Below are 26,413 nucleotides of genomic sequence, written 5' to 3' on the forward strand. Positions count from 1 at the left end.
CCATAGCCTTCAGAAATATCACACGGCAAGGCCAAGATATTTGTGAGAACCACAATACAACTCAAAAGTTTGATAGATGCAGAATTGTAAAAACTCTCAGTGTGTGTGTGTGTGTGTGTGTGTGTGTGTGTGCCTACACATTCTGCAGCTCAAGAGGTGCGTGGTCCATGACACTTCTCCAATTGAACCACATGGTAAATCCCTCTCTGTGTGGCTCAGCCCACTTTCAAGTCAGTTTACCTGGATAACATAGGAGATGGTAACTTGGCTCTCATGCAATGGCCTCTCATACTACTAAGAATCAATGCAAGAACTGGTCATAATGAGGTAGGCTGCTTCTATTTGATCATCTACTACAATGAAGGGGCAGAACCTAGGACTTACTTACTTGTTAAGTAAAAGTAAAGGTTAGGTTCAGATGTCAGGTTGTTGCTGTGTGATATAGGGCCAGGTCAGACTGAAGGGCTGTTACTAGGTTACTCAGGGCAGGGCAGAATCAGGAGACTGTTATTAGCTCTGACAGAGAAAGTAAAGCTTTAATGGACTGTTACTAGGTGATGCCAGGATTTCTCAATGTTGATAATAAGCAGGTCTGCCAGGTTCCTCTCATTAAGCTGTTTCTAGGTAAGGCCAGGCAGGTACCGAGAGAGCGCCTCGTTAAGTCATTGTTGCTGTGGGGAGCTGGGAGGGGATTGGGAAGACAGGATTTAGATTCTCCCTGCAGGCTCCTTACTGCACATCACTCCAGTTTTAAAGGTTCTGCAGCAATTATACCCCAAATTCTGGTCACACAGAACATGACTTAACAAGCTCTGCCAAGAATCACTTAGTCTGGACTAGAACCTCACTTGGCAGGGTACACAATAATGTTGATGAATGGCATTACAAAGGGGGTTTAGGGGTAAATCAACCTGCAGTATAAAAATGGCAGATTCCTCTGACATTATAAATAAATAAAAACATTCCTGTGGGTCAGAGTGGAGTCGGAGTTTGTATTCCTCTAGAACAGCCATCCCTCCCTGTCCCTAAATTCTGAGTTTGGTGATTTCCATGTGAAACATGGACCCATTGCCATGCAATGTACATACGTTGAGACTGAGGAAGTCTGGTTTCTAAACACATCCTGTTGAACCCTGGGCTGGCAGTAGACTAGTTCAGCTCTGAGTGATGAACCCACTCACCCTGCCTATGTTGGCCTAATTAATCTATATCTAAGCTGCAACAGGTAAACTTCAACATGTCTGATCTAATTATTTTAGGGGCATGCACCAACCACCACCGCTTGAGATTTACATGATTGATTGTATATATTTTCAGGATTTTCTCTCTCACAAAAACTTTTCTGCACTAAGCAGCTAACTGCTGCATGTATTGAAGTACCCTTAGCTGCCCAGTTCAGAAACCCTTGAATGATCAACTAATGTGCCTACATCTACCACACAACAGGTCTTATTTCAGCCTTTTAATAAATCATTCTGAAACGTTGAGAGAGATAAGAGCCTAAGTCAAAACACAAATCAACATTCGAAAAAACGATAACTGGTAATATGCTATGAAATAATAAACACTAAACCTAAAATGTTACATTAATAGGGACAGTGTGTATCGTTTTTTCCTGAAAAGCACCCTGATTTCCAAAGGCAGCAGAGCAGACTCTTCACCCCCCCAGGCCCCTCCTGCACTCCCCCATTGAATGTAAACAACAGTCAGAGCCGCCAGGAAGGGGCAGCCATGGCTGCTCACTGTCCGCCACCCTGCCTCAATATGGCTCCTTCAGGGAGAAAGAAGATTGCCTGACATTCACCTCTAAACCTCAGCAACCGCAGACAGTAGCCTGACACTGGGGAAGGCTGGAGTACCAAAGCTGTGCTATTCTGAATTATCAACGTAGGTAGATCCTCCAACGGCGAGCAGACATCCAACCCTGTTGAACCTCTCTTATATTCTTCCACTAGAGTGGTGATGGTGAATCTTTTAAACTGAAGCCTGACATACCATCAGAACAGCCACCAAATTGAGTGTGGAGCAGATACAGCCCAATACAGTTCAAAGAGTTTCAACTGAATAGTACAACTGGGAGTTAAAGATCATAAGTAGACAACTGGCCTATAAATCAGATCTAACATAACTTTCAGAGATTTAAAGACAGTAGGTCAACTGTTAAATAGAGCTACCACCAAAGACATGAGACCTCACTCCAGTCAGTCAAATGTTGAAAGTCACCATTTACCCACACTGAGGTGTTTTCAGGACAGACTGTCTCATGGCCGGTGAAAACTCAGTGAGTATGGGCTTAAGTGAATTTCAGTGTACAGCTCTATCAACAACAAAAAAGTACAAGCCATCGGGTGCTGAAAGCATAATCTTCTACACACCTTCCTCCCTTTTAACTGGCATCTTGTTTGAGTGTGAAAATACTCCCAAGCATAGGAATGTTTTGAATCTCCCAACTGCATTAATTAAGAAGATTTAGGGCTGACCTCATTTAGTCGATAGTCTGTTGGTCGACCGAGATTTCTTTAGTCGAGCAGTAGCAAACACTAAAAACATGGTGTACAAGACAACTGTCTGATTTGCGTGTCTGAGTGGACTAATCCATTGTGCAGGCCGTAACAGTCCATCACTCTAAAACATGTGCTACTGAAATTGTATATGGTTAAGGACAATGGTGCAACATTAATAAACCCCAACCTAATTAGGTCTATAATCAATAGCCCAACTGTTAAATGTGCCTGGCTTTATAAAATCATCCATATATAATCTATAGAAATAAGAAATCCTGATTCTGTTACCTATTTGAGTGTTTGTTTAACCTGTTAGGGCTAGGGGGCAGTATTTACACGGCCGGATAAAAAACGTACCCGATTTAATCTGGTTACTACTCCTGCCCAGTAACTAGAATATGCATATAATTATTGGCTTTGGATAGAAAACACCCTAAAGTTTCTAAAACTGTTTGAATGGTGTCTGTGAGTATAACAGAACTCATATGGCAGGCAAAAACCTGAGAAGATTTCATGCAGGAAGTGGCCTGTCTGACAAGGTGTTGTTCTTCTTGCCTCTGTTTATTGAAGACTGAGGATCTTTGCTGTAACGTGACACTTCCTACGGCTCCCATAGGCTCTCAGAGCCCGGAAAAAGCTGAACGATGTCGAGGCAGCCCCAGGCTGAAACACATTATCGCTTTTGACAAGTGGCCGATCAGAGGACAATGGGCTTAGGCGCGTGCCCGAGTCGACCCCGTGCTTTATTTCCTTTCGTCTGTTTACCTAATTGCAGATTCCCGGGTCGGAAAATTATCGCTTTTTTACGAGAAAAATGGCATAAAAATTGATTTTAAACAGCGGTTGACATGCTTCGAAGTACGGTAATTAAATATTTAGAAACCTTTTGTCACGAAATGACCCTTATTTACCATTCGGATAGTGTCTTGAACACACGAACAAAACGCCGCTGTTTGAACTATGGATTATTTGGGACCAAACCAACATTTGTTATTGAAGTAGAAGTCCTGGGAGTACATTCTGACGAAGAACACCAAAGGTAATCAAACTTTTCTAATAGTAAATCGGAGTTTGGTGAAGGCTAAACTTGCTGGGTGTCTAAATAGCTAGCCCTGTGATGCCGGGCTATCTACTTAGCACATTTTGCAATATTCTTTCACCAAAAAGCTATTTTAAAATCGGACATATCGAGTGCATAGAGGAGTTCTGTATCTATAATTCTTAAAATAATTGTTATGCTTTTTGTGAACGTTTATCGTGAGTAATTTAGTAAATTGTTAGTAAATTCGCCGGAAGTTTGCGGGGGGTATGCTAGTTCTGAAAGTCACATGCTTATGTAAAAAGCTGGTTTTTGATATAAATATGAACTTGATTGAACAAAACATGCATGTATTGTATAACATAATGTCCTAGGTGTGTCATCTGATGAAGATCATCAAAGGTTAGTGCTGCATTTAGCTGTCTTCTGGGTTTTTGTGACATTATATGCTAGCTTGAAAAATGGGTGTTTGATTATTTCTGGCTGGGTACTCTGCTGACAATCTAATGTTTTACTTTCGTTGTAAAGCCTTTTTGAAATCGGACAGTGTGGTTAGATTAACTTGTCTTTAAAATGCTGTAAAATAGTCATATGTTTGAGAAATTGAAGTAATAGCATTTCTAAGGTATTTGAATAACGCGCCACAGGATTCCACTGGCTGTTACGTAGGTGGGACGATTTGGTGCCACCTACCCTAGAGAGGTTAATAACCTACTGATTCCGTGAGCGTCATGCAACATGTCGGATAATTAGACTATAGACAATTTCACAAATTGGCCTGTTTTTTAAATATTTGCTATCCTGTAATAAAGGCTTTACACTTTTTTGTTGTTGTTAGAACAGCATCTTTCGTATTACTTATAATTCATTTAGTGTTGTTCACACTGTTCCAAATTCTGATAAATTATAATAACCCTCCTTTTCTTGATCTCCTTATTATCACTATTATGATCATCATTATAATAATAAGTAATGTCATTATCATTAGAAGGCGTAGTGTAGCAGCCTTGTAGAGCCACCATCGATCGAGCTGTAGGCCTAAGAGAGCTTCCTGTTTAGTCTTAATACCGTAACTTACTTAGGCCTATATTTAAATACTTACAGTGCATTCGGAAAGTATTCAGACCGCATAATTTTTTTTTTTTACAATTTGCTACGTTACAGCCTTATTCTGAAATTGATTAAATTAATTGTTTCCCTCAATCGACACACAACAGCCCATAATGACAAAGCGAACAGGTCTAGAAAATGTTGCTAATTTATAAATAAAAAACAGTATTACCTTATTTACATAAGTATTCAGACCTTTTGCTATGTGAGACTAAATTGAGTTCAAGTGCATCCTGTTTCCATTGATCATCCTTGAGATGTTTCTACAACTTGATTGGAAAATTCAATTGATTGGACATGATTTGAAAAAGGGACACACCTGTCTATATAAAGGTCACACCAGTTTGACAGTGCATGTCAGAGCAAAAACCAAGCCATGAGGTCAAAGGATTTGTCCGTAGAGCTCTGAGACAGGATTGTGTCGAGGCAGATCTGGAGAAGGGTACGGAAACATTTCTGCAGTATTGAAGTTCCAAGAACACAGTGGACTCCATCAATTCTTAAAATGGAAGATGTTTGTAACCACCAAGACACTTCCCAGTTAAATAAAAGATTACATTTATAAAAAAATACTTGTAAAAATGTTTTAAAAAGAGCTGGCCGCCCGGTCAAACTGAGCAATCGGGGGTGAAGGGCCTTGGTCAGAGAGGTGACCAAGAACCCGCTGGTCACTCAGAGCTCCAGAGTTCCTTTGTGGAGAGGTGAGAACCTTCCAGAAGGACAACCATCTCTGCAGCACTCCAACAATCTGGCCTTTATGGCCAGACAGAAGCCACTCCTCAGTAAAAGGCACATGACAGCCCACTTGGAGTTTGCCAAAAGGCACCTAAAGCACTCGCAGAACATGAGAAACACAATTCTCTAGTCTGATGTAACCAAGATTGAATTCTTTGGCCTGAATGCCAAGCGTCACATCTGGAGGAAACCTGGCACCATCCCTACGGTGAAGCATGGTGGTGGCAGCATCATGGTGTGGGGAGGTTTTTCAGCGACAGGGACTGGGAGACTAGTCAGGATCGAGGGAAAAATGAACGGAGCAAAGTACAGAGAGATCCTTGATGAAAACCTGCTCCAGAGCGCTCAGGACTTCAGACTGGGGCGAAGGTTCACCTTCCAACAGGACAACGGCCCTAAGCACACAGCCAAGACAGCGCAGCGGTGGCTTTGGGACAAATCTATGAATGTCCTTGAGTGGCCCACCCAGAGCCCGGACATGAATCAAATCGATTATCTCTGGAGAGACCTGAAAATATCTGTGCAGTGACACTCCCCATACAACTTGACAGAGCGTGAGAGGATCTGTAGAGAGGAAATGGGAGAAACTCCCCAAATACAGGTGTGCCAAGCTTGTAGCGTCATACCTAAGAAGACTCGAGGCTGTTATCCCTACCAAAGGTGCTTCAACAAAGTAAAGAGTCTGAATACTTGTGATCAGTTTTGTATTTTTAATACATTTGCAAAATTTCAAAAACAAATCTGTTTTTGCTTTGTCATTATAGGGTATCGTGTATAGATTGTTTCTTTTCCCTCAATTTAATCCATTTTAGAATAAGGCTGTAACGTAACAAAAATGTGGAAGTCAAGGGGTCTGAATACTTTCCGAATGCAATGAATATAGGCTACTGTATCAATCATACATGTCATCACACAGCATACGGAGTTAATCATGATTTGAAATGCAATCAAGCATTTTAGTTATAAAATAAAACAAAGAAACCCTTGAAAAATTTGCTGCAAACAATAAATAAACCGTTCAATTTCAGCAAATGCATTCACAAACGCATGTGACTGTTTTTAGTCTTTGCTGTAATAAAAGGCTTTACAAAAAAATAAAACATTACAACATACTCTCGGCTATGCTTATAATTTAGTTAGTGGCGTCTCTTGATCTCCAGTATTTTCCACAACAAGTCAAAATGTATTCACATCTGATTTCCCCTTTAACTCCTGAGCAACCAGTAAACAAACATTCCCCCGTTTAGAGTTTGTCACATCCTCTGCATCCATTTTGCTGTCATATGTGTTATGGTGATCGGAGTTTGCTATAACCAATTTATTGATGTGATGATATGCTATAGGTCAGGCCCTATTGGTCTATGTATTGCGATGTATACATGTGTCACGTAAAGAGAGCAAGGGTTAAGGGAATGTTTTTCTAAACAAATGAGGGATTTCAGTAACAGAACTTTTCAGTCAGAAATGACTGGTCAAAAGAACAGACGAATCTTGGTCGATGAAGTTTTTTTTTTGTCGGGGACAGCCCTAACAAGACTGCATACATTTTTTTAACAACAAGTTCAACAACAAGGAAAGGGTAGAATGTGTGTATCAGGACAAGGCATACACAAATACATTTTTATATTTTTTTAAAACTTGGTTCCCTCGTATTTCCTCCTTTTCTCTAGATAGTAGGCCTACCTCCCCTCAATGTGCATGCACTTAAATAAGCTAATAGAATGTCCTTCAAGCACAGAGCCAGAAACAAAAAATTACCCTTAACACATTTTCAATTGACATTCCTGACATTAGTTAAATGTTGTTCTGTTCCCTTTGAATTTACAGCCCTATCTTCAAATAATCAGCTGTGTTTACAGAAATCAAGCCACAATCCTTGTTCTGTAGCTTCACAGGTTTGTATCAGATTCTCTCCAAGCACAAACCAATTCTAAACTGAATTCCAAAAGTTCCTTGAGAGGAAGGTGAGAACGAGGGGGAAAAGAAACAGTATCTTATCATGCTTGGAGGGAATGAATCCATTAAGGGGTCCTCACCACATAGGTTAATTTCAATTAAACTGTCTGGGCTAGGGGGCAGTATTGAGAATTTTGGAAAAATATGTTCCCATTTTTAACTGCCTCCTACACCAACTCAGAAGCTAGAATATGCATATTATTGTTCAGGTTTGGATAGAAAACACTCTGAATTTTCTAAAACTGTTTGAATGGTGTCTGAGTATAACAGAACTCCTATGGCAGGCAAAAACCTGACAAGGTTTCAAGCAGGAAGTACCCTGTCTGACAAGGAGTCGTGCGTCTTACCTCTTTTTATTGAAAAGTAAGGATCTTAGCTGTAACGTGACAATTCCCAGGGCTCCGATAGGCTCTCAGAGCCCGCGAAATACCTGAAGGTTTACGAGGGAGCCTCAGGCTGAAACATATTATCGCCTTTTGTAAGTGGCTGCTCGGAGGACCTTTCAATGATGCGCGTGCATGAGTCGCTTCTGAGGAGAAATTTTATTCGGCTGTTTAGGCTCAATGCATACTCCCGGTCGGAATATTATCACTTCTCTACGACATAAATGGCATAAAAATTGGTTTTAAACAGCGGTTGACATGCTTCGAAGTACGGTAATGGAATATTTAGACATTTTTGACAAGCCAACGCGCCACGCGCGGGACCGTGAAAAAGCATTCTAGAACTCACGAACAAAACGTCGCTGTTTGGATATAACGATGGATTATTTGGGACCAAACCAACATTTGTTATTGAAGTAGAAGTCCTGGCAGTGTATTCTGATGAAGAACAAGCAAGGTAAGAACATTTTTCTTATAGGAAATTTGATTTTGGTGGAGGCTGACCTGGGTGGGTATCTAAATAGCTAGCCCTGTAATGCCGGGCTATGTACTTAGATTATTGCAAAATGTGCTTCATCCGAAAAGCTATTTTAAAATCGGACATATCGAGTGCATAGAGGGGTAATGTATCTATAATTCTTAAAATAATTGTTATGCTTTTTGTGAACGTTTATCGTGAGTAATTTAGCAAACTGTTAGTAAATTCAACGGAAGTTTGCGGTGGTTATGCTTTTTCTGAACGTCACATGCTAATGTAAAAAGCTGGTTTTTGATATAAATATGAACTTGATTGAACAGACATGCATGTATTGTATAACACAATGTCCTAGGTGTGTCATCTGATGAAGATCATCAAAGGTTAGTGCTGCATTTAGCTGTGGTTTGGGTTTATGTGACATGATATGCTAGCTTGAAAAATGGGTGTCAGATTTTTTCTGGCTGGGCACTCTGCTGACATAATCTAATGTTTTGCTTTCGTTGTAAAGCCTTTTTGAAATCGGACAGTGGGGTTAGATTAACGAGATTCTTGTCTTTAAATAGCTGTGAAATAGTCATATGTTTGAGAAATTGAAGTTATAGTATTTCTAACGATTCAAAAATCGCGCCACTGGAATTCCAGTAGCTGTTACGTAGGTGGGACGAAATCGTCCCACATACCCCAGAGAGGTTAAGGGCTAACCAAAATGCAGGGGATTGTTTGTGGGCCCATCAAAGACAGTCATTCAGTAATATGGCAAAAACAAATCTGATTATAAAATGCTGACTAGTATAAAAATGGAAAAACATCTTACGATTGCATTCCCTACAAAAATAGACAGGAAATTTCACTCAAGATATAGAAACCACACCAAAAACGCAATTAAGGACCTCCAAGACTACAAAGAAATTCTAGCGACGACAGTAGCGGTGAAAATTTCTATAAAATTCTGCACTCCTGAAAACCGCCTCATGTTTGCCGGTGTGAAGCTCATTTTTAATTCTCTTTGAAGACTATCCTCATTGTGTTTTGATTTCATCCCCTCCTTCCAATTCTATCCAGTTTCCCCATCCTATTCTGATAAACACTGCCTCCCCAGTCCTTACAGACAGACAGCGAGAGAAGACAACATTGGAATCAATTCAAATGCTACATTCAGCTCCATTTTAATTCCCTTAACCTCTTTGGGCTGGGGGGCAGTATTTTCACGTTCGGATGAAAAGCGTGCCCAGAGTAAACTGCCTGCTACTCAGGCCCAGAAGCTAAGATATGCATATTATTAGTAGATTTTAATAGAAAACACTCTGAAGTTTCTAAAACTGTTTGAATGATGTCTGAGTATAACAGAACTCATATGGCAGGCAAAAACCTGAGAAAAATCCAACCAGGAAGTGGGAAATCTGAGGTTTCTAGTTTTTCAAATGATTGCCTATCCAATATACAGTGTCTGTGGGGTCAGATTGCACTTCCTAGGGCTTAAACTAGATGTCAACAGTCTTTAGAACGTTGTTTCAGGCTTCTATTGTAAAAGGGGAGCGAATAAGAGCTGTTTGAACCAGTGGTCTGGCTGAAAGCCTTGAGTTTAGTCACATGCGCGGCCGTGAGCTCGAGCTCCGTTCCCTTTCCAAAGACAAAGGAATTGTCCGGTTGGAATATTATTGAAGATTCATGATAAAAACATCCTGAAGATTGATTCTATACATCGTTTGACATGTTTCCACAAACTGTAATGGAACTTTTTTGACTTTTCGTCTGGACTTACTGCCGCGCCTTGTGCATTTGGATTAGTGTACTAAACGCGTGAAAAAAAGGAGGTATTTGGACATAAATGATGGACTATCGAACAAAACAAACATTTATTGTGGAACTGGGATTCCAGGGAGTGCATTCCGATGAAGATCAAAGATAAGTGAATATTTATAATGCTATTTCTGACTTCTGTTGACTCCACAACATGGCGGGTATCTGTATGGCTTGTTTTGGTGGCTGAGCGCTGTACTCAAATTATTGCAGCGGTTGCATTAAGGAGAAGTATATCTTTAACTTTATGCATAACACTTGTATCTTTCATCAACGTTTATAATGAGTATTTCTGTAAATTGATGTGGCTCTCTGCAAAATCACCGGATGTTTTGGAAGCAAAAGATTACTGAACATAACGCTCCAATGTAAACAGATTTTTGGATTTAAATATGAACTTTATCTAACAAAACATACATGTATTGTGTAACATGAAGTCCTATGAGTGCCATCTGATGAAGATCAAAGGTTAATGATTAATTTTAACTTAATATTTTTTGTGACTAGGCGCTGACCTAACATAATCACATGGTATGCTTTCACCGTAAAGCCTTTTTGAAATCGGACACTGTGGTGGGATTAACAAGAAGTTTATCTTTAAAATGGTGTATAATACTTTTAATTATGAGATTTGTTGTTTGAATTTGGCGCCCTGCACTTTCACTGGCTGTTGTCAAATCGATCCCGTTAACGGCATTTGATCTCTAAGAAGTTAACAGACACAAAATTGTACATTTTTAATGCCACAATGTGTTTGCATAAATCATCAGGCGACAAGACTATTCCAATGTAGTGAGCTAATGTATTACCAAATTGTAAACATGTCATGCTCAAACTTCAAATGTACTATCAGACAACTCAGTCACACAGCCACACTGAACGTGAATCAGTAAAAAGGTCAATTAAAGGGCAGATTAGTTCAATCTAATGTATTGCAGACTGATTTGCTTAAATTTGAATCCGATGTACTGTATCTTACAGGCTGACTACACCGCTCGCGTCGCAAAATAAATTTAGAAATGTATATTATTCAATTATTGCACCCACACTGCTCGCAAAAGAACATCTGCGTTGCCAAGGGCTGAAATAGAAGACAGTTCTATATCGCGCTGCAAGTCCTGCCTCTCCCATCTCCTCATTGCTTTATAGAAGCAGGTACCCACGTGCCATCTCCTCATTGGTTATACCCACGTGGGTGACTGAAAGACGAATGAGGTCGGTGGAGGTAAGGCACCTAATTTATGAAAGTTGTCAATCCAATATAAAGTCAAGAGAAGAAAAAGCCTAGGAGGAGCGATGACTAGAAACGATTCGTTTGACCGTTTTTTTGAGTGGATTAATTGTCGGAGTAGAGTACCTTGTGCATTTCAGGTAAGATAACAACTCAATGTTTATATCCCAGGACAAATTAGCTCGCAACAGCAAGCTAAAAAGGACAAATTCGTTAGCAAGTGCAAGCTAGCTAGCTAAATTGCCATAAAGGTTTAATGCTTTCGACCTGTCCCCAAATTAATGTAATTAATTCAGAGTTTGTTTTGATATTTTAACCTGCATGTCGTGATCGCGTTTGATGTGGGGGGACAAAATACATTTACACACGCGCGTTGCCGGTTTGGGTTCCGTGTTACTCAGACAACCCCCTCTGGTAGTTCACAAGGAAACATTTGCATATTCAAATCTCACTCTCTCCTAAGATTTTGTATTTCTGGCCAAAAAGAAGAAAAGAGTCATGAAAAAGCAAGCAGCTCTAGCTCTCGTCACTCTCTCAGTGCATTCAAATTGCCATCGATAAAATGCAATTGTGTTCGTTGTCCGTAGCTTATGCCTGCCCATACCATAACCCCACCGCCACCATGGGGAATTCTGTTTACAACGTTGACACCAGCAAACCGCTTGCCCACACATGTGGTCTGCGTTGAGGCCAGTTGGACATAGTGCAAAATTCTCTCTAACGATGTTGGAGGCTGCTTATGGTAGAGAAACTATCATTAAATTATCTGCCAACAGCTCTGGTGGACATTCCTGAAGTCACCATGCCAATTGCACACTCACTCAAAACTTGAGACATCTGTGGCATTGTGTTGTGTGACAAAACTGCACATTTAGGTGGCTTTTTATTGTCCCCAGCACCAGTGTAAAGGTGCACCAGTGTAAAGATCCTGCTGTTAAATCAACTTTTTGATATGCCACAAATGTCAGGTGGATGGATTATCTTGGCAAAGGGGAAATACTCACTAACTGGGATATACATTTGTGCATAACATTTCAGAGAAACAAGCTTTTTGTGCATCTTCAACATTTCTGGGATCTTTTGTTCCATAGGACTAACACTTTTTTTAACCACTTTTTCTCTCCAATTTTGTGGTATCCAATTGGTAGTTACAGTCTTGTCTCATCGCTTCCACTCCCGTACGGAGTCTGGAGAGGCGAAGTTCGACAGCAGTGCGTCCTCCGAAACACAACCCAACCAAGCCCCACTGCTTCTTGACACAATGCCCACTTAACCCGGAAGCCAGCTCACCAATGTGTCGTAGGAAACACCGTACACCTGGCGACAGTGTCAGCGTGCATTGCGCCCGGCCCGCCACAGGAGTTGCTAGTGCGCGATGGGACAAGGCCATCCCTGACGGCCAAACCCTCCGCTAACCCGGACGAAGCTGGGCAAATTGTGCGCCGCCTGCCCATACCATAACCCCACCAACACCATGGGGAATTCCGTTTACAACGTTGACATCAACTGCCAAATCAATCCTCAGTCTCCCACTGACTCGAGAGACATGCAAAGCTCTCATCGTAACTTTCCAAAGGGCAGTCCAGCACCACCAGAACCAAGCCAAGGACAGATCTTTTCCATGAGAGGCAGCATTTACTTTTGTGCCAGATCTCCAAATGTAGATCATAGGTATCATCTATCACTCAGGCTGTACTAACATTTAGCTGTACTCACCCAGTCAAGTGTAATGTGCAGCATTCAGGGCTGTAACCTGTAGGTAACATTAGGGCAATTCCATGGTAACAGAATGATGCCGAGACAGATTTTTCACCTTAATATGCATGCCAAAAAAAAAAAAAACATTGATTGTAAAGTTCATAAACAAACAAAAAACTCTATGCACAAGGACTACGTTCAACAATTTCCACTGACAATGTTATAAAAACACATTTACTTGAAGAACAGTACAGATGTAAAGTTTTCAAACAGAATGACAGTAAAATCTCCCTAAATTTTTGTGACCAAGTTCTCCAAAAACTCTTAATCTACTCTGATTTACAATTCAAAAGACTGCAGAAAGAATGAAGTTTCAACTATGATGTGAAGTGGATTAACACCTAATAACAGAATGACATCATGGGTCCCTGATCTGTACTATAAAGAAATGCATAATTATTAGCAATGTAACGATTCACCGACATGTATCGATATGTACAGTTGAAGAAGTCGGAAGTTTACATACACCTTAGCCAAATACATTTAAACTCAGTTTCACAATTCCTGACATTTAATCCGAGTAAACATTCCCTTTCTTAGGTCAGTTAGGATCACCACTTTATTTTAAGAATGTGAAATCAGAATAATAGTAGAGAGAATGATTTATTTCAGCTTTTATTTCTTTCATCACATTCCCAGTGGGTCAGAAGTTTACATATTAATTGATTGTATTTGGTAGCATTGCCTTAATTGTTTAACTTGGGTCAAACGTTTCAGGTAGCCTTCCACAAGCTTCCCACAATAAGTTGGGTGAATGTTGGCCCATTCCTCCTGACAGAGCTGGTGTAACCGAGTCAGGTTTGTAGGCCTCCTTGCTCGCACACACTTTTTCAGTTCTGCCCAAACATTTTCTATAGGATTGAGGTAAGGGCTTTGTGATGGCCACTCCAACATCTTGACTTTGTTGTCCTTAAGCCATTTTGCCACAACTTTAGAAGTATGCTTGGGGTCATTGTCCATTTGGAAGACCCATTTGCGACCAAGCTTTAACTTCCTGACTGATGTCTTGAGATGTTGCTTCAATATATCCACATAATTTTCCTGCCTCATGATGCCATCTATTTTGTGAAGTGCACCAATCCCTCCTGCAGCAAAGCACCCCACAACATGACGCTGCCACCCCCGTGCTTCATGGTTGGGATGGTGTTCTTCGGCTTGCAAGCCTCCCCCTTCTTCCTCCAAACATAAATGGTCATTATGGCCAAACAGTTCTATTTTTGTTCCATCAGACCAGAGGACATTTCTCCAAAAAGTATGATCCTTGTCCCCATGTGCAGTTGCAAACCGTAGTCTGCCTTTTTTATGGCGGTTTTGTACCGGTTTCCTCCAGCATCTTCACAAGGTCCTTTGCTGTTGTTCTGGGATTGATTTACACTTTTCGCACCAAAGTCCATTCATCTCTAGGAGACAGAACGCGTCTCCTTCCTTAGCGGTATGATGGCTGAGTGGTCCCATGGTGTTTATACTTGCGTACGATTGTTTGCACAGATGAACGTGGTACCTTCAGGTGTTTGGAAATTGCTCCCAAGGATGAACCAGACTTGTGAAGGTCTACAAATTTTTCCCGGAGTTCTTGGCTGATTTCTTTTGATTTTCCCATGATGTGTCAAGCAAAGAGGCACCGAGTTTGAAGGTAGCCCTTGAAATACATCCACAGGTACACATCCAATTGACTCAAATTATGTCAATTAGCCTTTCAGAAGCTTCTTAAGCCATGACATCATTTTCTGGGATTTTCCAAGCTGTTTAAAGGCACAGTCAACTTAGTGTATGTAAACTTCTGACCCACTGGAATTGTGATAGTGAATTATAAAGTGAAATAATCTGTCTGTAAATAATTGTTGGAAGAATTACTTGTGTCATGCACAAAGTAGATGTCATAACCGACTTGCCAAAACTATAGTTTGTGAACAAAAAAATGTGTGGAGTGGTTGAAAAACGAGTTGTAATGACTCCAACATAAGTGTACGTTAACTTCCGACTTCAACTGTATATTCAAATGTTTAAGATAAGAGCGCGTCGGTCCTCGTACCCCAAACCGATCCAAATATAGCATGCGTCAGTCCAAAAAACTGATTTGAATGTTACAAATCAATGGTTCACACATTTCTTTTGCTCATATTACATTCTTCCGACCTTCTGAAAATACCTCATCTTTTGTGACAACTGATGAGTCCTCTCAGAGTTGAACTGCATGCAACTGTGTTGACAGTCAATGATCTACAAGTAATTTTGCAAGCGTGCCGGACAACCCCAGGCAATATCAGTAGCCTAGTCAAACTGCGCACTGTGCCCAGTTTTGCGTGCTGACCAACGCGAGGAAGGCGGCCTGTTCCCGATTTTGCATGGTACCTTCAACATTCATATGCTAAAATGGCTTGCGTGATATTAGTTGAGTGACAACCTGTGTTGGAGAACTTCCGGTTTGGAGCGAGCAGTCGCACTTTGCTTCGCTCCACAGGTAATATTACACTTCACTACAACGGTTTGATTTGTTTGATCTGAGCAATTTTTCTTAGCTAGCTACATAGCCGTCTTTGTATCAAAGATATTTGTGTAGTTTAGAGTAATTAGAGTATTATCGAGGTTAGCTATTTTCGTCCTAACGTAGTCAACACTGCTAGCTAGCTAGTCAACACTGCTAGCTAGCCAACTAGCTAACTTCTACCAACTAGCAGCACTGTAGAAACTATTACAACGGAACGACTTGATTAGTTTAGTGTTAGTGTTAGTTAGCTAGCTACATAGTTGTCTTTGCTGTCTTTGTATCTAAGATAATTGTGTAGTTTAGAGTAATTATCGAGGTTAGCTAGCCAGCTGCGACGCCGTTGTCCAGACTCCAGACTTAGTCATCATCAAACCCACTGCTAGCTAGCCAACCGTTACCGACTAGCAGCGCTGTAGATACTAATACATTACAACGGAACGATTTGACTAGTGCAGTGTTAGCTAGCTAGCTACATAGTTGTCTTTGTCATAGCTTGATAATTGTGTAGTTTAGTAATTATCGAGGTTAGCTAGCCAGCTATTTCCGTCCCCCGCGACACCATTTTTCCAAAAGTAGTCAACTATTACCGACGAGCAGCACTGTAGAAACTAAATACATTACAAAGGAACGTCTTGATTAGTGTTATGTTAGCTAGCTACAAAGTTGCTTTTGTATCATGACAAGGTGTAGTACTGAAACTATCGAGGTTACCTAGCCAGCTACACGTTCTAACAAAGTCAACGCAGCCACTGCTAGCTAGCCTACTCCACCAGCCAGCAGTACTGTATCATTTGTCATTTTAGTCAATAAGATTTTTGCAACGTAAGCTTAACTTTCTCAACATTCGAGACGTGTAGTCCACTTGTCATTCCAATCTCCTTTGCATTAGCGTAGCCTCTTCTGTAGCTTGTCAACTATGTGTCTGTCTATCCCTGTTCTCTCCCCTCTGCACAGGCCATACAAACGCTTCACACCGCGTGGCCGCTGCCACTAACCTGGTGGTCCCAGCGCGCACGACCCACGTGGAGTCCCAGGTCTCCGGCAGCCTCTGGAACTGCCGGTCTGCGGCCAACAAGGCTGAGTTCATCTCAGCCTATGCTGCCCTCCAGTCCCTAGACTTCCTGGCGCTGACGGAAACATGGATTACCACAGATAACACTGCTACTCCTACTGCTCTCTCCTCGTCTGCCCACGTATTCTCGCATACCCCTAGAGCATCGAGCCAGCGGGGTGGTGGCACTGGAATCCTCATCTCTCCCAAGTGGACATTCTCTCTTTCTCCCCTGACCCATCTGTCTATCTCCTCATTTGAATTCCATGCTGTCACAGTTACCAGCCCTTTCAAGCTTAACATCCTTATCATTTATCGCCCTCCAGGTTCCCTTGGAGAGTTTATCAATGAGCTTGACGCCTTGATAAGTTCCTTTCCTGAGGATGGCTCACCTCTCACAGTTCTGGGTGACTTTAACCTCCCCATGTCTACCTTTGACTCATTCCTCTCTGCCTCCTTTCCACTCCTCTCCTCTTTTGACCTCACCCTCTCACCTTCCCCCCCTACTCACAAGGCAGGCAATACGCTTGACCTCATCTTTACTAGATGCTGTTCTTCCACTAATCTCATTGCAACTCCCCTCCAAGTCTCCGACCACTACCTTGTATCCTTTTCCCTCTCATCCAACACTTCTCACTCTGCCCCTACTCGGATGGTATTGCGCCGTCCCAACCTTCGCTCTCTCTCTCCCGCTACTCTCTCCTCTTCCATCCTATCAGCTCTTCCCTCTGCTCAAACCATCTCCTGATTCTGCCTCCTCAACCCTCCTCTCCTCCCTTTCTGCATCCTTTGATTTTCTCTGTCCCCTATCCTCCAGGCCGGCTCGGTCCTCCCCTCCTGCTCCGTGGCTCGACGACTCACTGCGAGCTCACAGAACAGGGCTCCGGGCAGCCGAGCGGAAATGGAGGAAAACTCGCCTCCCTGCGGACCTGGCATCCTTTCACTCCCTCCTCTCTACATTCTCTTCTGTCTCTGCTGCTAAAGCCACTTTCTACCACTCTAAATTCCAAGCATCTGCCTCTAACCCTAGGAAGCTCTTTGCTACCTTCTCCTCCCTCCCGAATCCTCCTCCCCCTCCCCCCCTCCTCCCTCTCTGCGGATGACTTCGTCAACCATTTTGAAAAGAAGGTTGACGATATCCGATCCTCGTTTGCTAAGTCAAACGACACCGCTGGTCCTGCTCACACTGCCCTACCCTGTGCTTTGACCTCTTTCTCCCCTCTCTCCAGATGAAATCTCGCGTCTTGTGACGGCCGGCCGCCCAACAACCTGCCCACTTGACCCTATCCCCTCCTCTCTTCTCCAGACCATTTCCGGAGACCTTCTCCCCTACCTCACCTCGCTCATCAACTCATCCTTGACCGCTGGCTACGTCCCTTCCATCTTCAAGAGAGCGAGAGTTGCACCCCTTCTGAAAAAACCTACACTCGATCCCTCCGATGTCAACAACTACAGACCAGTATCCCTTCTTTCTTTTCTCTCCAAAACTCTTGAACGTGCCGTCCTTGGCCAGCTCTCCTGCTATCTCTCTCAGAATGACCTTCTTGATCCTAATCAGTCAGGTTTCAAGACTGGGCATTCAACTGAGACTGCTCTTCTCTGTGTCACGGAGGCTCTCCGCACTGCTAAAGCTAACTCTCTCTCCTCTGCTCTCATCCTTCTAGACCCATCTGCTGCCTTTGATACTGTGAACCATCAGATCCTCCTCTCCACCCTCTCCGAGTTGGGCATCTCCGGCGCGGCCCACGCTTGGATTGCTTCCTACCTGACAGGTCGCTCCTACCAGGTGGCGTGGCGAGAATCTGTCTCCGCACCACGCGCTCTCACCACTGGTGTCCCCCAGGGCTCTGTTCTAGGCCCTCTCCTATTCTCGCTATACACCAAGTCACTTGGCTCTGTCATATCCTCACATGGTCTCTCCTATCATTGCTATGCAGACGACACACAATTAATCTTCTCCTTTCCCCCGTCTGATAACCAGGCGGCGAATCGCATCTCTGCATGTCTGGCAGACATATCAGTGTGGATGACGGATCACCACCTCAAGCTGAACCTCGGCAAGACGGAGCTGCTCTTCCTCCCGGGGAAGGACTGCCCGTTCCATGATCTCGCCATCACGGTTGACAACTCCCTTCTGTCCTCCTCCCAGAGTGCTAAGAACCTTGGCGTGATCCTGGACAACACCCTGTCGTTCTCCACTAACATCAAGGCGGTGACCCGATCCTGTAGGTTCATGCTCTACAACATTCGCAGAGTACGACCCTGCCTCACACAGGAAGCGGCGCAGGTCCTAATCCAGGCACTTGTCATCTCCCGTCTGGATTACTGCAACTCGCTGTTGGCTGGGCTCCCTGCCTGTGCCATTAAACCCCTACAACTCATCCAGAACGCCGCAGCCCGTCTGGTGTTCAACCTTCCCAAGTTCTCTCACGTCACCCCGCTCCTCCGCTCTCTCCACTGGCTTCCAGTTGAAGCTCGCATCCGCTACAAGACCATGGTGCTTGCCTACGGAGCTGTGAGGGGAACGGCACCTCCGTACCTTCAGGCTCTGATCAGGCCCTACACTCAAACAAGGGCACTGCATTCATCCACCTCTGGCCTGCTCGCCTCCCTACCTCTGAGGAAGCACAGTTCCCGCTCAGCCCAGTCAAAACTGTTCGCTGCTCTGGCACCCCAATGGTGGAACAAGTTCCCTCACGACGCCAGGACAGCGGAGTCAATCACCACCTTCCGGAGACACCTGAAACCCCACCTCTTTAAGGAATACCTGGGATAGGATAAAGTAATCCTTCTAACCCCCCCCCCCTAAAATATTTAGATGCACTATTGTAAAGTGGTTGTTCCACTGGATATCATAAGGTGAATGCACCAATTTGTAAGTCGCTGTTAATTTGCTAGGTTATTGTTATCTATGCATTGTTGAAAATAGTGTTTTACCAGAATAAAAGTAAGCTACCGGAGACAACATCTGGCAATACCTGCTTATCTGGGTTTACAATAGATTTTATTTTGATTGTTCAGGTTCACCATCAGCAAAAGTTTTTCGTACTTTTGCTTTAAATCAGTGTATATGGTCTTTCTTAGATATAAAACGTTCAACTTTACCCTGTATAACGAGCAATCACTTTTGCGAGGCACACTGCATGGCCGAAGCGCTTGCCCATAAGGGCGTTCGGGGCACCCCACTTGTGATGGGCAATAAAAATAAAGTATATAAAAACAAATATGGATTATGTTTTAAATGCTCATAAAAGTGGGGTAAATGTGTACATGTTCCTGTTTCAAAAAATATTATTCAAAACAAGCTGTTCAGTTACTGACTACTCTGCCCCTCAATGACTGCCAGCTCTGCGTTCAAGGTCAAGCAAACATTGCTTCGATTGTTTTGCTATGAGAGAGAGAACTGCCCCAATGAAAAGTTAACATATTGAATAATTTTAAGATAGTTAAATGATCCACTGAGAATTTGATACAATATTGATTTTGGCCTTTGTTACTATAGCCAATAGAAAAACGTTGAATAACACGTTCATAAATGGCAAAAATGACAGTCAAAAAATGTATCATAAGGAATAAGGTTTTGAAGTGTCTGTCCTATAGTTTGTGGGGGGGGGGGGGGGGAGAGACACACACACACACACACACACACATACTTAACCCCTTATTCTTGTTGACACAAAACTACCTCCATACTTCCATTCATTTGTATGGGTTAACTTCAGACAAGTCCTGTGACACTTGTGGGGGTTGTAGAGCAAAACGGAGAACACCATTGTGTTTGAGTCTCCCCTTTCGTCATATTTTCGGGATGTCTCATGATCTGACAAACTGATTAGAGGCAACATAAGCACTGAGCTAAAGGGTAGAACTGCCGCTTTCAAGGAGCGGACTCTAACCGGGAAGATTATAAGAAATCCCGCTCTGCCCACTGATGAACCATCAAACAGGCAAAGTGTCAATACGGGACTAAGATCGAATCGTACTACACCGGCTCTGACACTCATCGGATGTGGCAGGGCTTGCAAACTATTACAGACTACAAAAGGGAGGCAGAGCCGAGAGCTGCCCAGTGACACGAGTCTACCAGATGAGCTAAATAACGTCTATGCTCGCTTCAAGGCAAGTAACACTGAAACATGCATGAGAGCATCAGCTGTTCCGGACGATGGTGTGATCTCGCAGCCGATGCAGGTCAACATTCACAAGTCTGCAGGGCCAGAAGGATTACCAGGACATGTACTCCGAGCATGTGCTGACCAACTGGCAAGTGTCTTCACTGACATTTTCAACTTCTCCCTGTCCGAGTCTGTAATACCAACATGTTTCAAGCAGACCACCATAGTGTTCTTGGCCACAGGGACTAAGGTAACCTGCCTACATGAATACAGACCTGTAGCACTCACGGCTGTAGCCATGAAATGCTATTAAAGGATGGTTATAGCTCACATCAACACCATTATCCCAGAAACCCTAGACCCACTCCAAAATGCATACCGCACCAACAGATCCACAGATGATGCAATCTCTGAACAAAAGGATCACCTATCTGAGAATGCTATTCATTGACTAGAGCTCAGCGTTCAACACCATAGTGCCCTCAAAGCGCATCACTAAGCTAAGGACCCTGAGACTAAACACCTCCCTCTGCAACAGGATCCTGGACTTCCTGACGGGCCGCCTCCAGGTGGTACGGGTAGGTAACAACACATCCACAACGCTGATCCTCAACACAGGGGCCCCTCAGGGATACGTGCTCAGTCCCCTCCTGCACTCCCTGTTTACTCATGGATGCACAGCCAGGCACGACTCCAACACCATCATTAAGTTTGCTGATGACACAACAGTGATAGGCCTGATCAGCGACAACAATGAGACAGCCTATACGGAGGTCAGAGACCTGACCGTGTGGTGCAAGGACAACCTCTCCCTCAACATGATCAAGACAAAGGAGATGATTATAGACTACAGGAAAAGGAGGAACGAGCACGCCAGGGCATCAACAGGGCTGTAGTAGAGCAGGTTGAGAGCTTCAAGTTCCTTGGCGTCCACAACACCAACATGGTCCAGGCACACCAAGACAGTTGTGAACAGGGCACGACAAAACCTATTCCCCCTCAGGAGACTGAAAAGATTTGGCGTGGGTCCTCAGATCCTGAAAAGGTTTTACAGCTGCACCATCGAGCGCATCCTGACGGGTTGCATTACTGCCTGGTATGGCAACTGCTCGGCCTCTGACCGCAAGGCACTACGGAGGGTAGTGTGTACGGCCCAGTACATCACCGGAGCCAAGCTTCCTGCCATCCAGGACCTCAATACCTGGCGGTGTCAGAGGAAGGCCCTAAAAATTGTCAACGACTCCAGGCACCCTAGTCCTAGACTGTTCTCTCTGCTACCGCATGGCAAGTGGTACCGGAGAGCCAAGTCTAGTGCCTTTAAACAGCCTGGAAAATTCCAGAAAAATCATGTCATGGCTTTAAAGGTTTCTGATAGGCTAATTGACATAATTTGAGTCAATTGGAGGTGTACCTGTTGATGTATTTCAAGGCCTACCTTCAAACTCATTGCCTCTTTGCTTGGCATCATGGGAAAATCCAAAGAAATCAGCCAAGACCTCATGAAAAAACAATATTGTAGACCTCCACAAGTCTGGTTCATCCTTGGGAGCAATTTCCAAACGCCTGAAGGTACCACATTCATCTGTACAAACAATAATACGCAAGTATAAACACCATGGGACCATGCAGCCGTCATTCCGTTCAGGAAGAAGACTCGTTCTGTCTCCTAGAGATGAACGTACTTTGGTGCGAAAAGTGCAAACCAATCCCAGAACAACAGTAAAGGCCTTGTGAAGATGCTGGAGGAAACCGGTATAAAAGTATCTATATCCACAGTAAAACGAGTCCTATATCAACATAACCTGAAAGGCCGCTCAGCAAGAAGACACTGCTCCAAAACCACCATAAAAATGCCAGACTACGGTTTGCTACTGCACATGGGGACAAAGATCGTACTTTTTGGAGAAATGTCCTCTGGTCTGATGAAACAGAAATAGAACTGTTTGGCCATAATGACCATTGTTATGTTCGGAGGAAAAAGGGGGAGGCTTGCAAGACGAAGAACACCATCCCAACCGTGCAGCACGGGGGTGGCAGCATCATGTTGTGGGGGTGCTTTGCTGCAGGAGGGACTGGTGCACTTCACAAAATAGATGGCATCATGAGGCAGGAAAATTATGTGGATATATTGAAGAAACATCTCAAGAGATCAGTCAGGAAGTTAAAGCTTGGTCGCAAATGGGTCTTCCAAATGGACAATGACCCCAAGCATACTTCCAAAGTTGTGGCAAAATGGCTTAAGGACAACAAAGTCTAGGTATTGGAGTGGCTATCACAAAGCCCCGACCTCAAACCCATATAAAAATTGAGGGAAGAACTGAAAAAGCGTGTGCGAGCAAGGAGGCCTACAAACCTGACTCAGTTACACCAGCTCTGTCAGGAGGAATGGGCCAAAATTCACCCAACTTATTGTGGGAAGCTACCCGAAACATTTGACCCAAGTTAAACAATTTAAAGGCAGTGCTACCAAATACTAATTGAGTGCATGTAAACTTCTGACCCACTGGGAATGTGATGAAAGAAATAAAAGCTGAAATAAATCATTCCCTCTACTATTATTCTGACATTTCACATTCTTAAAATAAATTGGTGATCCTAACTGACCTAAGACAGGGAATTGTTACTAGGATTATATGTCAGGAATGATGAAAAACTGAGTTTAAATGTATTTGGCTAAGGTGTATGTAAACTTTGACTTCAACTGTACGATTTTTCTCAAAACTGCATTGTTGGTTAAGGGCTTGTAAGTAAGCATTTCAATGTAAGGTCTACTACACCTGTTGTATTCAGCGCATGTGACAAATAAAATGTGTATTTGAACCATCTCACACCCCGGGTATTCAGCCAATTAGCGGCCGCCGCTGCAGTAAACACTTCCAACTGGTCAAAACCATTCAATTTTAAGATTGGGTGGAATCTAATGGTGTGCTATATATTCATTGGGTATGTCATAGCAAATTTGTTAATGATAAATATTGATACATTACTAGCTCACACTTAATCTGCAAGAATGACAAGTTAAGTAGTGGCTGATGGTGATTTCAAAGTGGGGAGACAAAACATAAACTACATTGCCCCTCCACCTAATCTGATAGATGCCTAGTCTCACTTATGGCTCAGCTCCGGTGCCTACATAACACATACGCCATAGACATACATAATTTACACACACACACACACGAGAGAAAGAGAAGTCAGCTCAGACAGATGCAGCGCATGAGGTCCATTAGCAGCAGATTTGAATTAAGAATGGAAAATGAATGCGTTTATCATATTGGAGACCATGTACACTACATGACCAAAAGTATGTGGACACCTGCTTGTCGAACATCTCATTCAAATATCATGGGCATGAATATGGAGTTGGTCCCCCCTATGCTGCTTTAACAGCCTCCACTCTTCTGAGAAGGCTTTCCACTAGATGTTGGAATATTTCTGTGGGGACTTGCTTCCATTCAGCCACAAGAGCATTAGTGAGGTTGGGCACTGATGTTGGGAAATTAGGCCTTGCTCACAGTTGCCATTCCAATTCAGCACAAAGGTGTTTGATGGGGTTGAGGTCAGAGCTCTGTGCAGGCCAGTCAAATTCTTCCACACCGATTGACAAACCATTTCTGTATGGACTTCGCCTTGTGCACAGGGGAATTGTCATGCTGAAACAGGAAAGGGCCTTCCCCAAACTGCTGCCACAAAGTTGGAGGCACAGAATCATCTAGAATGTAATTGTATGCAGTAGGGTTAAGATTTCCTTTCACTGGAACTAAGGGGGCTTTTCCGAACCTGTTGCGTGAGCTTGTGTGGCCTACCACTTGGCGGCTGAGCCGTTGTTGCTTCTAGACATTTCCACTTCACAATAACAGCAGTTCACAGTTGACTGGGGCAGCTTTAGCAGGGCAGAAATTTGACAAACTGACTTGTTGAAAAGGTGGCATCCTATGACAGTGCCACATTGAAAGTCACTGAGCTCTTCAGTAAGGCCATTCTACTGCCAATGTTTCTCTATGGAGATTGCATGGCTGTGTGCTTGATTTTATACAACTGTTAGCAACGGGTGTGGCTGAAATAGCCGAAACCACTAATTTGAAGGGGTGTCCACATACGTATCTAGATACTTTTGTATACATAGTGTATCGCCTCGTCTTGAAAGGGAAAGATGCACATCCCTAAGAATTGTGCTTCTGCAGAGGTAACTGTGCTTCCTGTGGGAACTGTGCTTCCGCAGAGGTAGGGGGGCCAGCAGGCCAGAGGTGGATGAACGCAGTGCCCTTGTTTGAGTGTAGGGACTGATCAGAGCCTGAAGGTACGGAGGTGCCGTTCCCCTCACAGCTCCGTAGGCAAGCACCATGGTCTTGTAGCAGATGCGAGCTTCAACTGGAAGCCAGTGGAGTGTGCGGAGGAGCGGGGTGACGTGAGAGAACTATATAGACTCAACTTTACTGTACTGCAATGTGCTGTCTAAACTTGTGAAACAGATGTCTAAAATTCAACTACTTTTCAAACGTCCATGCATGTCTGGTGCTCAGTGGTTGAGGACGCTGGTTACAGTAAATGGAAACTGAGGGGCTCATAGATATGTGTCAGTAAGAGCCGGGGGGGATGACATTAAAATCAATTTTTATGCAATTTTTCTCGTAAAAAAACGATAATATTCCGACCGGGAATCTGCGTTTAGGTAAAAAGACGAAAGAAAATAAAGCATTGGGTCGACTCGGGCACGCGCCTAAGCGCATTGTCCTCTGATCGGCCACTTGCCAAAAGCGCTAGTGTGTTTCAGCCTGGGGCTGGAATGACATCATTCAGCTTTTTCCCGCCTTCTGAGAGCCTATGGGAGCCGTAGGAAGTGTCACTTTACAGCAAAGATCCTCAGTCTTCAATAAACAGAGGCAAGAAGCTCAAGGAATGGTCAGACAGGCCACTTCCTGTAAGGAATCTTCTCAGGTTTTTGCCTGCCATATGAGTTCTGTTATACTCACACACACCATTCAAACAGTTTTAGAAACTTTAGGGTGTTTTCTATCCAAAGCCAATAATTATATGCATATTCTAGTTACTGGGCAGGAGTAGTAACCAGATTAAATCGGGTACGTTTTTTATCCGGCCGTGTAAATACTGCCCCCTAGCCCTAACAGGTTAACCTCTACGGGCTAGGGGGCAGTATTGAGAATTTTGGAAAAAATATGTGCCCATTTTTAACTGCCTCCTACACCAACTCAGAAGCTAGAATATGCATATTATTGTTCAGGTTTGGATAGAAAACACCCTAAAGTTTCTACAACTGTTTGAATGGTGTCTGTGAGTATAACAGAACTCCTATGGCAGGCAAAAACCTGAGAAGGTTTCATGCAGGAAGTACCCTGTCTGACAAGGTGTTGTTGTTCTTGCTTCTGTTTATTGAAGAGTCAGGATCTTAGCTGTAACGTGACAATTCCTAGGGCTCCAATAGGCTCTCTGAACCCGGGAAAAAGCTGAACGATGACGAGGCAGCCTCAGGCTGAAACACAGAATCCCCTTTTCCAAGTGTCCCATCAGAGGACAATAGAATTAGGCGCGTGCGCGATTCGACCCCGTGCAGTATTTTCCTTCGGCTGTTTAGCTAATTGCAGATTCCCGGTCGGAATATTATCGCTTTTCTACGAGATAAATTGCATAAAAATTGATTTTAAAACAGCGGTTGACATGCTTCGAAGTACGGTAATGGAATATTTAGAAATTTTGTGTCACATTCTGCGCCATGCGCGAGACCGTGATTTAACATTCTGATAGTG

General features: G+C 43.3%; 1 protein-coding gene across 3 annotated transcripts in view; it reads right to left on the reverse strand.

The window, feature by feature from the left end:
• Positions 1 to 26,413, reverse strand: part of LOC115167230 (DNA-binding protein RFX7-like) — a 64,877-nt gene that overhangs the window by 31,019 nt on the left and 7,445 nt on the right. The gene's annotated exons all lie outside the window — the stretch shown is intronic.

Source organism: Salmo trutta, chromosome 29, assembly GCF_901001165.1.
Source record: "Salmo trutta chromosome 29, fSalTru1.1, whole genome shotgun sequence".
Lineage (NCBI taxonomy): Eukaryota > Metazoa > Chordata > Actinopteri > Salmoniformes > Salmonidae > Salmo > Salmo trutta.